Genomic DNA, 13,442 nt, shown 5'->3' with positions numbered 1-13,442 from the left:
GTTGATATAGACAAGACAAAACACTTGAGCAGGAGCTATAGATTGGATTTCGGGACCACAGATTTTGAACACATGAGGTCAGCAGGCATGAAGGCGCACCTTAGAGAATTGCTGCAGAGTGCACAAGTGTGGAGGTGCTTAGACAAATGGGAAAGCAGATGGGTAAAGAGAAAGGAAAAGAGGAAAGACAGTGTCCCAGAGCTAAACGAGAAAAGACCGCAGAGTAGTGATGCAGTAACCATGTTACCAATGAGGGAGACAGCAGGGGGAAAATTAATACATGTACCGTGGCACAGAAGCGACATTCAGTCTTTTACGGATGATTTTCCCAAACTGAGAGAGAAGCCGATTGAATGGTATCAACAGACTGATAGGTTTGTGAAGCTTGCAAAATGTCTTTGGGAAGATCTGAACACCCTCTTTGAGATTGTGGTTCCGGCAGATTTGTGGGAGGATTGCAAAAGGGCTGTAGGTTGGCCGACAAGTGAACCAGAGAGAGACAGGGATACGGGTGCACCATCACCTATGGTGATGAGCTTGTACTATAAGGTGATTGAGCATTTGAAGACGAAGGTGGCCGCGAAAAACGTGGATTGGCAGAAGATCGATCGAACTGCCCAAGAGGCTAAAGAGTCGATTCATAGTTACTATGAGAGGTTGTTGAAGGCGTTCAAGAACTACAGTGGCACGGAAACAATAGAGGCGAAGGACATGCTTCATTTTGTGTTTAGATTTGTGGAAGGGCTGAGACCAGAGATAAGTCAGATGATAAAGTCGCATTTGATTTGTTGGCAGTCGAAACCGATTGATGAGGTGTTGAATTATGCAAAATACTGTAGCGACGAAATTGAAGTGAAACAGAAAAGGCTGAAAGAGAAGGTGATGATGATGCAACTTAAAGCAGCTCAGACAGGTCTGCAAGGTTTGCAAGGGTTGCAAGGGTTCCAACAGCAGGTACCGCAACCGCAGCCGCAGTTGCAGGGAAATATGATGTTTCAGCCACAGGCGAGAGGCAGAGGCAGAGGAGGTTTTGGGAATAATGGTCCGGATTTGAACACTGTTGTGACTCCGAATGGTGTGCAGGCATTGAAAAAGGTGATGCCGTGTCACGTGTGCGGAATTGTCGGACATTGGAAACGCGAGTGCCCGATGGTGGTGCAGGAAGGTGCAGGTGTTGGTCAGCAAAACAATGATGTCAATGCATTTCAGACAATGAGGGGACCGAAAATGAGAGGTCCAAACCCAAATTTTCAGACAATAAATCAGCTGCAGGGATTACAACCTATGCAGCCGCAGCAGATGCAGATGCCCCGTATGCAGATGACGCAAATGCAGCCAATGCAACAGCAGTTTCCCATGGTACCTAATCAGCAAATGCAAATACCTTTGGCACCAATGAGTCAGCAGCAAGTGATGGTTCCTCCACAGGTCTCGGGTCAGGTAATGAATACAAATGGCACCGTACAACAGTTCCCATTACACAGTGAGGATGGAATAAACAATGTATGGGAGAGTGAAAGCTCAGGAGAGGAGGGAGATTGTGTGCTTGCAGCATCCTTGGAAGTTGATCAAAAGGGTCCATATGTAGAGGGAAGAGTCATGGGTCATCGTGTTTCATTCTTGGTTGACACAGGAGCCACACGTTCAACTGTTAAAAGCATTGAAGTACCGAATTTGCCACTCTCAGGGAGAACAGTTCAAGTGGTGGGAGTGGTGGGAGTAGCAAACAGGCACCTGACGAACCCAATCACAGATCCAGTACCAGTCAGCATTGGTAGCTATCAAGGGTTACATAAATTTGTGGTATGTGACTCAAGCCCGATAGCACTGTTAGGGAGAGACCATAAATTGGGATGTTCGATTATGTGCTCGAACGATGGGATAAAAATTCAGACGAGCAGTGATGGGGAAGAAGAGGACAGTGTAGAGGGGGATGAGATGGAAACTGTCGATGAAGAGTATCCTCTGATTTGCCTTTTCCCGATGATAACTGAAGAAGATATTCCAGCTGAATTACGGGAAACAGTCGGATAGGAAGTGTGGGATATGACAGGGAAAGAGGTGGGATTGATGAAAGGAGTGGAACAAGTGAGAGTGACTGTAAAGCCCAATGTAACCTTTCCCCAGACCCCACAATACCACATGGCACAAGACACCCTCATGAAAGTTGCCCAACTCATTGACGAATTTGTAAAACAGGGAGTACTGAAAGAAGTGTTAAGCAGTCCATGTAATTCACCAATCATGGGACTAATAAAGCCGAGTGGAAAGGTCCGAATTGTACAGGACTTGAGGAAAATAAATGACATCATAATCAAATGTTGCCCTGTCGTACCAAATCCAGCTGTGATAATGTTTCAAGTCCCTTGCGATGCCGAGTGGTTCTCAGTCATTGACTTGTCACAAGCGTTCTTTTCGGTGCCTCTTCATGAGGACAGCCAATTTCTCTTTTGTTTCAAATTCTTAGACAGAGTTTACAGTTGGTGTCGAATTCCTCAAGGGTTTTCTGAGTCACCGTCAATATTCAATCAGATTCTAAAGAAAGACTTGGAAGCATTAGAACTGCCATTCGAGTCAGTCCTAGTACAGTACATTGATGACTTACTGATTGCAGCTAAGACAGAAAGTGGCTGCACAGCCGATACCATTGCCCTACTGAACCATTTGGGAAGGAATGGACACAAGGTGTCTCCTTCAAAGTTGCAGTTCTGTCAGAAGAAAGTAAAATACTTGGGCCATCAAATAGAGAAAGGGTCACGGAGAATAATGAAGGAAAGAATAACAAGTGTACTCCAAATGAGTCCACCAAAGATAAGGAGGGAGGTGAGGAAGTTTTTGGGGATGGTGAGCTACTGTCGCCAGTGGATTCCCAACTTTTCAACTCTAGCCAAGCCTTTACTGAAACTGACCCAGAAGGATGCATTGGATCAAATTGAGCTGAAAGGAGATGAGATGGATGCTTTTATTGAATTGAAAGAATGCATGTGCAGGGCTCCAGCTTTAGGTATGCCTGATTACACAAAGCCTTTCACATTGTTTTGTCATGAACGTGATGCATGTTCTTTGTCTGTCTTGACTCAAGCCCATGGTGGCATAAACAGACCAGTAGCGTATTTTTCAGCTACTTTGGATCCGGTCGCAGCAGCACTTCCAGGGTGTTTGCGCGCCGTAGCAGCAGTTGGTATCAGCCTCACTCAGAGTGAAGGAATAGTGATGGGACACCCAGTAACAGTCATGGTCCCTCACTCAGTTGAGATACTTTTGACCCGCTCCCGAACGCAACACATGAATGGAGCAAGACTCACAAGGTATGAAACGATAATTCTGGGCTCACCGAATGTGCAGCTGAAAAGGTGCACTACGTTGAATCCAGCAACCTTGCTTCCCGGTGAAAATGCTGAAATTGAGAACGCTGAAGACGTCGAGCATGACTGCCTTCAGGTGACTGAATTTTGCACAAAACCCCGACCTGACATTAAGGATACTAAGCTTGATGAAAATGACCAAATTGTTTTTGTTGATGGTTCATGTCTAAGAGAGGGGATGGGAATTTTGAAAGCAGGATATGCTGTATGTACTGTAACAGGTGTCTTGGAAGCATCCTGGCTCCAAGGAGTCTATTCTGCACAAGTAGCAGAACTTGTAGCCCTTACAAGAGCATGCCAATTGTCTACACTGATGAAAGTCACCATTTACACTGATAGTCAGTACGGGTTTGGAATCGTGCACGACTTTGGCCAACTATGGTCACAGAGAGGTTTCCTGACTTCTTCAGGATCACCAGTGAAAAACGGGGAGAGAATAAGGGAATTGTTACACGCCATTCAAATGCCAGCCGAAGTTGCAGTGGTAAAGTGTAGTGCTCATACAAAAGGACAGGACTATGTTTCTCTGGGAAATGCATATGCGGATCAAGTCGCAAGATTTTGTGCCTTGAACTGTATATTACTCAGGGATGAATGGAATTCAATAAGTGAACCAGAACTCGAACCAGCTGAAGCATTTGCCTTGAAGGTCATAGATACAATGGATGAATTAAAAGCATTACAGAATAACGTCAGGGAGGATGAAAGAGATTCCTGGATTAAATCACAATGTATAAAAAGACCAGATGAGTTATGGGTTTCGAATGAGGGAAAATTTGTTTTGCCAAATGGTCTCTTATCGCAGCTTGCGCGGTTCTATCATGGGCAGGCTCACCTAGGGAGAGATGCCATGATAAGATTGTTCAAAACTGATTGGTTTAACCCCAGATTCCGTCAAGCTGCAGAAGCAGTTTGCCATCGATGTGTCACTTGCCAGCAGATGAACCCAGGGAAGGGAACGGTTGTGAACGCGAGCCACATTGGTAGGGCGAGTGGCCCGTTTAGTAGAATGCAGATGGACTTCATTGAGATGCCTGTGCATGGAGGTTTGAAGTATGTGTTGGTGATTGTGTGCATTTTTAGTCACTGGATTGAAGCATACCCCACACATAGAAATGACAGCCTCACAGTTGCAAAGCTATTGCTGAGGGAGTTAATACCACGTTTCGGATTCCCGATCTCTTTAGAATCAGATAGAGGAAGTCACTTCAATAACGAGGTGATAAAGTTACTTTGCGAAGCGCTGAACATTGAGCAAAAACTGCATTGTAGCTATCGCCCTGAAGCATCAGGACTGGTGGAGCAGATGAATGGTACACTGAAATCAAGAATGGCGAAAATATGTGCATCGACAAATTTGAAATGGCCTGACGCATTGCCTTTGGTGTTAATGTCAATGAGAAACACCCCTGACAGAAAGACTGGATTGTCTCCGCACGAAATTCTCATGGGCAGGGCTATGAGACTTCCTGCAGTTCCCGCAAACGCGCTTTTGAATATTACAGATGATATGGTGTTAGACTACTGCAAAGGTCTGGCTGACGTGGTTCGCTCTTTCTCTCACCAGGTGGAAGCGACCACCTTGCCACCGATTCAAGGTCCAGGACACACACTGAAAGCAGGTGACTGAGTCGTGGTAAAGAAGCACGTAAGGAAGTCGTGTCTGCAACCCCGTTGGAAAGGCCCTTTCCAAGTGATCCTGACGACAACTACCGCTGTGAAGTGTGCGGGAGTTCCCAACTGGATTCACGCCAGTCACACAAAGAAAGTGTTGTGTCCCACAGATGAGGAAGTTGAAGTGCTGAAACTGCCAGTGCCTGATAAAACAGTGCTGAGCGCTGAGACAGAGCCAAACCGAACTGAAAGCGAACAGACAGGAACAGAAGAGAGAGAAGTATTCTCTGAGGACGAAACGACCGACTCACTTGGGGAAGACCAAGGAGAGACCTCAGACAGCGACGAAGCAGCTGAAGGTGACAAAGAGCCTGAAGCAGCTGAGGGTAGCAAAGAGCCTGAAGCAGCTGAAGGTGACAAAGAGCCTGAAGCAGCTGAAAGTGATAAAGAGCCTGACGAAAGTAACGGTGACGAAGGGCTCGAAAGAGGTGAAGAAGCAGGAGAGCCTGATCAGAGGAGGGCTTTCCCAGAAGCAGACGATACAGAAAAAGAAAAAGAGAACGTGATTGATTCCCCAGAAGGAGGGGACAAGGCAGGACAGAACGAAAGTGTTCAAGCTTCCACAGAAAAGATCGCAGGTCCATCAAGTGGACACGGTGCAAAGAGGAGACTAAGTATATCGCCAATAAAACTAAGAACTAGAGAAAATTTGAACGACGGAGAAAGGCCAAAAGTAAAAGAGAAAAGAAAGGAAGTGTCTGTCGTGGTACCAACCTCAAGTGAAGGAAAAGACTTGGCCAAAGAGGAAAGTACCAGCGAAGCAGAATCGAAAAGAGAAGCAAAATTGAAAAGGAAAAGGATACCGAACAGGAGATATTCCGGTCCAGAATGGGCCTATGCAGTCAATGACGATTGGACTGACGAATTTGTATCTCTAAGCCTCGAGAACGAAGAAGAAGAGATACCAATAGAAAAGAAAAGTTTTATGGACGCTGTTGATTGAAAGGGTGATAAATGACATTGCTTGCTACAATCTAACGTGATACAAACAACCAGCTGAGACATTGCTAAACCGGATGAGACACTTGCTGAACTGATAAAGACTGAGTTATTGCCGAATTGAGACAAATGCTGCTAACCGATAAGTGACTGGCCTCTTGAAGAAAACTGTGTGATCATTGCGCTCGTTCAGCTTTGTAACTGAATTGCTAAATAGTTTCCTTATAGGTGCTTCTAGCTCTCTGATTCTATACAGATCATGGCTACACAAAACAGTAGAATGAAATATTGTAAATATGCGTGTATAGGCTTGATAATTGCATGTGTACTAATAATAGTGGGAATAGTGCTCGCTACACGTAGAAAGGGTGAGAATGAGAGAATTGATGCTTCTACCTTTGCTCCTGTTACTGTCACTGAACTAACTGCATTGAAAAGACTAGAATTAGATGAGAGACACTTGCATGATAAGAAGGAACTTTCGTATAATGTTTTCTATCGCTTGCTAACAGAATATGTTGAGACTATGGATGCGAAAGATTGTTATGTGTGTACACAGATACCGACATCAGTAAAGGAAGGGGTGACTTATCACCACATACCTCTTACATACGGGATTACATGTAGTATAGTAACTTCTAGATTTTATGGTCAAACTAACATACAGTATTTTTACTCAAATTATGATGTTACCTTTGCATATGTTCCTATAATAGCGCAGCTAAGCCAGATTGCTAAAGATTGGGATGCTAAAATAATGAGGGAATTTTTCGAGCCAATGCAACCTTTTGAAACGGCTCACGCTCATAGGGAAAACCTTACCTGCTCGCTCTCTGCAGTAGAAATAAGCTTTTTAGATCGCACAGATGATAGAAGGGCACAAATGAATGCGAAATTAGAAAAGGAGCTAAGTAAGAGGACTTCAGTAGATCATTATGATTTTGCCGCAATAAAAACACAAGGGAGAATAGCTTTAGATGCTTGGCATGTAGGGAAATTTTGTATATATCGAGGTGAATCTTATTATGATAACATTTTCGTAGGAGCGAGTGAGTGTAAACATACGTTTATCTTTAAGGCCAAATGGACATTCATGATGAACAGACTTGACCCTGTCATACCAGGTGTATATTACATTTGTGGGTATAATGCCTATTATCGTCTTCCGAAAGGATGGTGGGGAAGATGTTATTTGGGTATAGTGTTCCCAAAGGTTTATCAACTGGATGACCTATCGATGATTCCAAAGACATCTGGATCCCATCGTATCTAGAAAAGAGAGACCGCAGCTGCTGTGGTAGGAGATATATTTGGAGCCATGATTCCTTCATTGGGAGTTGTGTTGAATTCCATCAAAATAAGAAAGTTGTCTACTATAGTGGATAACATGTTGACAAAGTTTTCAGGTGCTATAATACTGATAGATGCTGAACTTGCAGCAGAAAGAGCTATGACTCTTCAAAACAGGCTTGCTTTGGACATTCTTTTAGCAAAGGATGGCGGCGTTTGCAAAATGCTTGGTGCGCGCCACTGTTGCACGTATATTCCAGACAACAGTGTGAAAATTAAAACTATGCTTGCTAATCTAACAAAAGAGAGTGCAGATTTGAAGGAATTGAAAGAACCAGGAGTGTGGGAGAAGGTTGGAAAAGGACTTGCTTCAGTGGGAAACTGGCTTGGTGGAATTTGGAATGGAATATTACTAAAAATAATACAGGAAATATTAATAGTACTGATTTGTATATTTGGAATTTGGGGAATAAAAAGGGGAATAATAATGATTATGGCAAGAATTAAGAGAAGGAAGGAAGAGAAAATGATGAAAAGAATGGCAGAAGAATACAAAGCGAAAACTAGGGGAACTAAAAGGAAAAGAGAACTGACAGAATTTTAATGGAATAAAATTTGTGGTAATAGTTTGTGTGATGACAAGTAGTCATCAGAGGAGGGATTGATGACGCAGAAATGAAGGTTTTACATTTATTAGCGCATAAACGTAGAGTGAAATAATCATGTGTGACTCTAACCGAACTAATAAGGGTTGTACGGGGACAAAATGTGCCCTCAGAGTAGTTTGCCAACATTTATAAGCGTGCTTTATATAACGTGATGTATTAGAATTTTACGAATCTGACATAATCATAAACGTGTGCTATGATTTGCTTGTTTGAAATGTTTTAGCTTAGCATAACTTTAGTGCAGGCTTCGGCCTAGTTGTCTGGTCTCACGATTTAGATGCTCGTATTTTTCCAATGTGCTAATAAACGTGTATTTCTGCTTGAAGCTGTACTTTTCCACTGAGATCGTTCACATGCTTATCTTAAGGTTTCGTGCCAGCCTGGCATTTTTCTCTTTGCTCCAAGGTCAATCTGCAGGTGCGGACAATGGAAGCTCTGAAAGAGAGTTAATTGGTATAAAATGTTGCAACTTACGTACCCGTCTCCAAGGATAATGTATGCTTAAGTAAAAGCTTGAGAACTGTTGTTTTTGATTGGACAATTTGAAGCCAACCTATGAACCCTCCAATGGAAGACCCTACTGGATTTGAACTGTTGTCTATTTAAACCAGGTGCACGAGAAGAAAGTAGCTTTTACCAGCCCGATACCCGCCATTTTGCAGGACATTGCAGCTATTATGGCCCACCTTGTTGCGACGCCATTTTGAAAGAGACTCTGATTCTTTCTCTAATCGAGAGAAAGAGACTTTAAATGATTCTTACCCTAGAGACTTTAACTTTGATCCCTTTGCATGAAGTAGTAGTTTTATCTTGCCGCCGTGAGGCAATTGCCCCGTCCACCTTGCCCCTTTGCCCCGTCCCATGCTGATCGAGAAACGGTACCTGTGAGACGAAGACTTCCTTGAATGCTGATTGAAATTGGTAAATATGAAAGGACATTGTACAATTGCATTGTGTTTCTTTTAGGTAACCAACTTCTGATTTTTGATAAGAGCCCTAGTTAGGAGTTTTCCAAATTAATGTTGCTAAATTGTTTTTGCATGAAGTCCCACATGCCGATGCTAATTTGAGATTAGATGAGGATTCCTTTTGTTGCACGATGCAATTCGAGACCTTGTTGTGCTGACCAATGTATGCAATTAGCTCATTACAGATTATAGTATTAGTGATTTGCATTGCTATTATCGAATGCCTTGTTATTCAAATGCTGCATTGATTGCATCTTTTCCGCCGTTATGGACAGCTATTAATGTTCATTTACGTTTATCATTTGGTGTTGAGACACAACTATATCGTGCTAGCTTTGTTAATATATGGAAATAAATTCATTAACTTTGAATAAACTGGTGTCGTTATTCATGACCGAAAGGTCATGGTTCGCCGAAATGTATTCTGGATTAATTGTTAAGTGTTATGTTGATCAGGGCATTGCTTATGTTCGTTATTGATTATTGATTACATTGAATTGACTGATCTCGGGTGAAGAGAGTCCCACTTAGCCAAAAGATTCATCGGCCTAAAGAGGGTCCAAAATACAGGTAAATTATTAGTATGGAACGCTCTATCAGTAGATGGTAGCAGAGGACGGTTTAGACTTTTGGGACCCCACTCGAGACATACATGGTGTTGAATTAACGGTTTAGACTTTTTGAGACCCCGCTCGAGAGGTATATGGTGTTGAATTAGATTTTTCTTGGGTAAAACAGATTGACAGAATGATGATGGGCTAGGTCCACCGCGACTTTCCCGGGATCTCGGAGCTTGCGAATGGAGAGAATGGAGGTGTGAGATCAGCGTTGGCGGTACTGGTGACGGTATGAGTGAAGTTAGGGTTTTGCGCTTGCACAGCTTATTGCCGCAGATTGTTTGAAAAGGTTGCGAGGATTTTAGAGAATAGCGGAGGTGCGACTCCGAGTGTAGGAGTAGGGAAGTCGTCGAACTTCATAGAAATAGCGGAGGTGCGACTCCGAGTGTGAGAGTAGGGAAGTCGTCGAACTTCATGTGCGTGTGGCGCTTTGTGCAGAAAAAGGTCCACGTGGTTGTTGTTGTTAAAACGGGCCCTGCGAGGTCAAGAGACTCCGGAGTATGTTGAAAAGTGTATGAGACACTTGTTTTATGTTGTGGTCTGGGCGGTTTAGTAGGTTGACCGGGCGTGGTCAACGAGTCGGTACGTGTGTTAAGGGAGTGAAAGAAAACTTCGACTTCGGGCTTTGACAAAATTCTAAGTGCACTAGAATAGATCACTGACAAGTTGAGAGCAGTCTGCGGGTCAGATTTGCTTGCGAAAGTGGGGACCGAGAAAGATGGAATAACTGCCGAGGCTAGTGAAAAATCCCTAAGGTCCTGAAGCGATTGTGTTACCCTTCCTGTAGTAAACCGACAGATCTGTTTTATTATTATTTTGGTTGCTCGCGATACATGCTAGAAGTTGTTACGAGAGGAGCTGAGTGAAGGAGGACTAGCCGCGAGGCTTTGTCAGCCGCAGAGTGTGTGAGTGTGACGTCACTAGGAGCCGGGCTGGGATAGGTTGGTTGGTGAGAAGGGTCGCGCACGGATTGGACGCAGTCCGTGGGGCTCGATTGGAAGGGGAAAGGCAAGCGAAGAGTATTCCGGGAATTAAAGTCACTTATTGATTACAAACTTTGTGAAATAAAAGACGAGAAAATGAAATTTTTTAAAGCATTAAAGAGTGCGATGAAGGGGGAGTCTTACATTAAAGCGAGCGTAGGAGAGGAGACGCCACCCGAGGGCACACCAGCTTACATTGTAATGGAGGAAAAGGGGGTAGCTCCGTGCCTTTGGCTAAAGCAATGGCACAAGCTGACAGAGAAACATGGGAGCGTAGCGTTCCCGATCCATGGGACATTCAATATAAGGATCCTAGAGAATTTGAGATTCGCGATGTACGACATGAAGGTAGCTCCAAGGCCAGCACAGTTTGAGGCTCTAGCGATTTGGGAACTAATGGCTAGACAGCAACAGCAAAATAAGTTCGAGACCAGGATAAGGAAGGTAGAAAAGACACTAGCGGACGCTAGGTGGGATAATGCACAGAAGGTGTGGAGGTCGGATGTATTGCAGGGGATAAAATTGTTTCCCGAAATTACCAAGGAAGAAGAGGAGACGACAGGCAAGAAGGTTACCTGTAAGACAAATGGGAGGTGTTCCAAAGATAGAGAGGACGAGGAAAAGTTAAGGAGAGAAGAGGAGTTAGAGGATGAGGAGTTAATAATGCAATTGCTGAACGACCGTCCGCCACCTTATGCAGAGAATGGACAAGGTCCAAGTACCAGTTCTGCCCCTCAGGCACCGGTACAGAATAATGAAACTCCGAGTTCAGGAACGCCATCGGGATCTAAGGACCCGAGTTTACTGTTCACCCCGCAGATACCGCAGGTTAGGAGAATATATCCAGATGTGCCTATATTGAAACCAGCAGAAAATTATCAGCCGCAGGTCCCAAGGTACTACAGCAGTGATAACAGTACGGGAATGATTCTAGATCCAACCGTGATGGGAGTACAGAATGGTCGCAACCCAACATTGGCACAAGCTGAATCAACCCAGTTTTGGATGCCACAAAAGCAGATGCAGGGGGGAAACGCACATGCTCAGATGACGGGGAGTCAAATGGGCATGCCGGCAATGATGACCCATAGTGTGGGAATGAACATGTCTCAGAACATGGAGAATGGACAGAACGCGGATGCGATATCCCTACCCATTACTGTAGGTCCACCGGTACCTTTGTACATTCAGCCTAATTCAGGTATGAGCAGTCAAGGATCAATGGTGCAGAGCGGAATGGAAAGGAGGTGCATTCAAAACACTCCAGAGACAACTCCGATAGCGGCTCTGCCAACTGGATCTGGGTCCTTGATGGAGTTTAGTCCCATATGTGCTCAGTCAACAGTGGTGAGGTCGAGTCCCCCACTGATGATACCGCTGTCATCGAATACTGAAAAGCTGCCGCAACCATCAATGGCAGTCGATGTGAATGCTATACTGATGGGGTTGAATGCGCAACAGCTGACACAGTGGTTCAACAGTCTGAATTCCACACAAAGCTCAGCCAGTGGGAAGGGAGAAGACTATCTGAATAGGGTCAGGTTGAACATGGAAGCGCAAGAATTGGTGGAAGGGACTATGGGTGTGAATAGGTTAGAGTCCTACTCGGAAGAAGAGCTGAGGTATCTATGTCCCAGGATTACGAGAGAAGTGAACAAGGTACATAGAAGCTTGCAAGAAATAGCTGACAAAAACAGGGTTGATATAGACAAGACAAAACACTTGAGCAGGAGCTATAGATTGGATTTCGGGACCACAGATTTTGAACACATGAGGTCAGCAGGCATGAAGGCGCACCTTAGAGAATTGCTGCAGAGTGCACAAGTGTGGAGGTGCTTAGACAAATGGGAAAGCAGATGGGTAAAGAGAAAGGAAAAGAGGAAAGACAGTGTCCCAGAGCTAAACGAGAAAAGACCGCAGAGTAGTGATGCAGTAACCATGTTACCAATGAGGGAGACAGCAGGGGGAAAATTAATACATGTACCGTGGCACAGAAGCGACATTCAGTCTTTTACGGATGATTTTCCCAAACTGAGAGAGAAGCCGATTGAATGGTATCAACAGACTGATAGGTTTGTGAAGCTTGCAAAATGTCTTTGGGAAGATCTGAACACCCTCTTTGAGATTGTGGTTCTGGCAGATTTGTGGGAGGATTGCAAAAGGGCTGTAGGTTGGCCGACAAGTGAACCAGAGAGAGACAGGGATACGGGTGCACCATCACCTATGGTGATGAGCTTGTACTATAAGGTGATTGAGCATTTGAAGACGAAGGTGGCCGCGAAAAACGTGGATTGGCAGAAAATCGATCGAACTGCCCAAGAGGCTAAAGAGTCGATTCATAGTTACTATGAGAGGTTGTTGAAGGCGTTCAAGAACTACAGTGGCACGGAAACAATAGAGGCGAAGGACATGCTTCATTTTGTGTTTAGATTTGTGGAAGGGCTGAGACCAGAGATAAGTCAGATGATAAAGTCGCATTTGATTTGTTGGCAGTCGAAACCGATTGATGAGGTGTTGAATTATGCAAAATACTGTAGCGACGAAATTGAAGTGAAACAGAAAAGGCTGAAAGAGAAGGTGATGATGATGCAACTTAAAGCAGCTCAGACAGGTCTGCAAGGTTTGCAAGGGTTGCAAGGGTTCCAACAGCAGGTACCGCAACCGCAGCCGCAGTTGCAGGGAAATATGATGTTTCAGCCACAGGCGAGAGGCAGAGGCAGAGGAGGTTTTGGGAATAATGGTCCGGATTTGAACACTGTTGTGACTCCGAATGGTGTGCAGGCATTGAAAAAGGTGATGCCGTGTCACGTGTGCGGAATTGTCGGACATTGGAAACGCGAGTGCCCGATGGTGGTGCAGGAAGGTGCAGGTGTTGGTCAGCAAAACAATGATGTCAATGCATTTCAGTCAATGAGGGGACCGAAAATGAGAGGTCCAA

This window comes from Pleurodeles waltl, chromosome 8 (genome assembly GCF_031143425.1).
Source record: "Pleurodeles waltl isolate 20211129_DDA chromosome 8, aPleWal1.hap1.20221129, whole genome shotgun sequence".
NCBI classification, from domain to species: domain Eukaryota; kingdom Metazoa; phylum Chordata; class Amphibia; order Caudata; family Salamandridae; genus Pleurodeles; species Pleurodeles waltl.
This window is presented reverse-complemented; position numbering follows the sequence as displayed.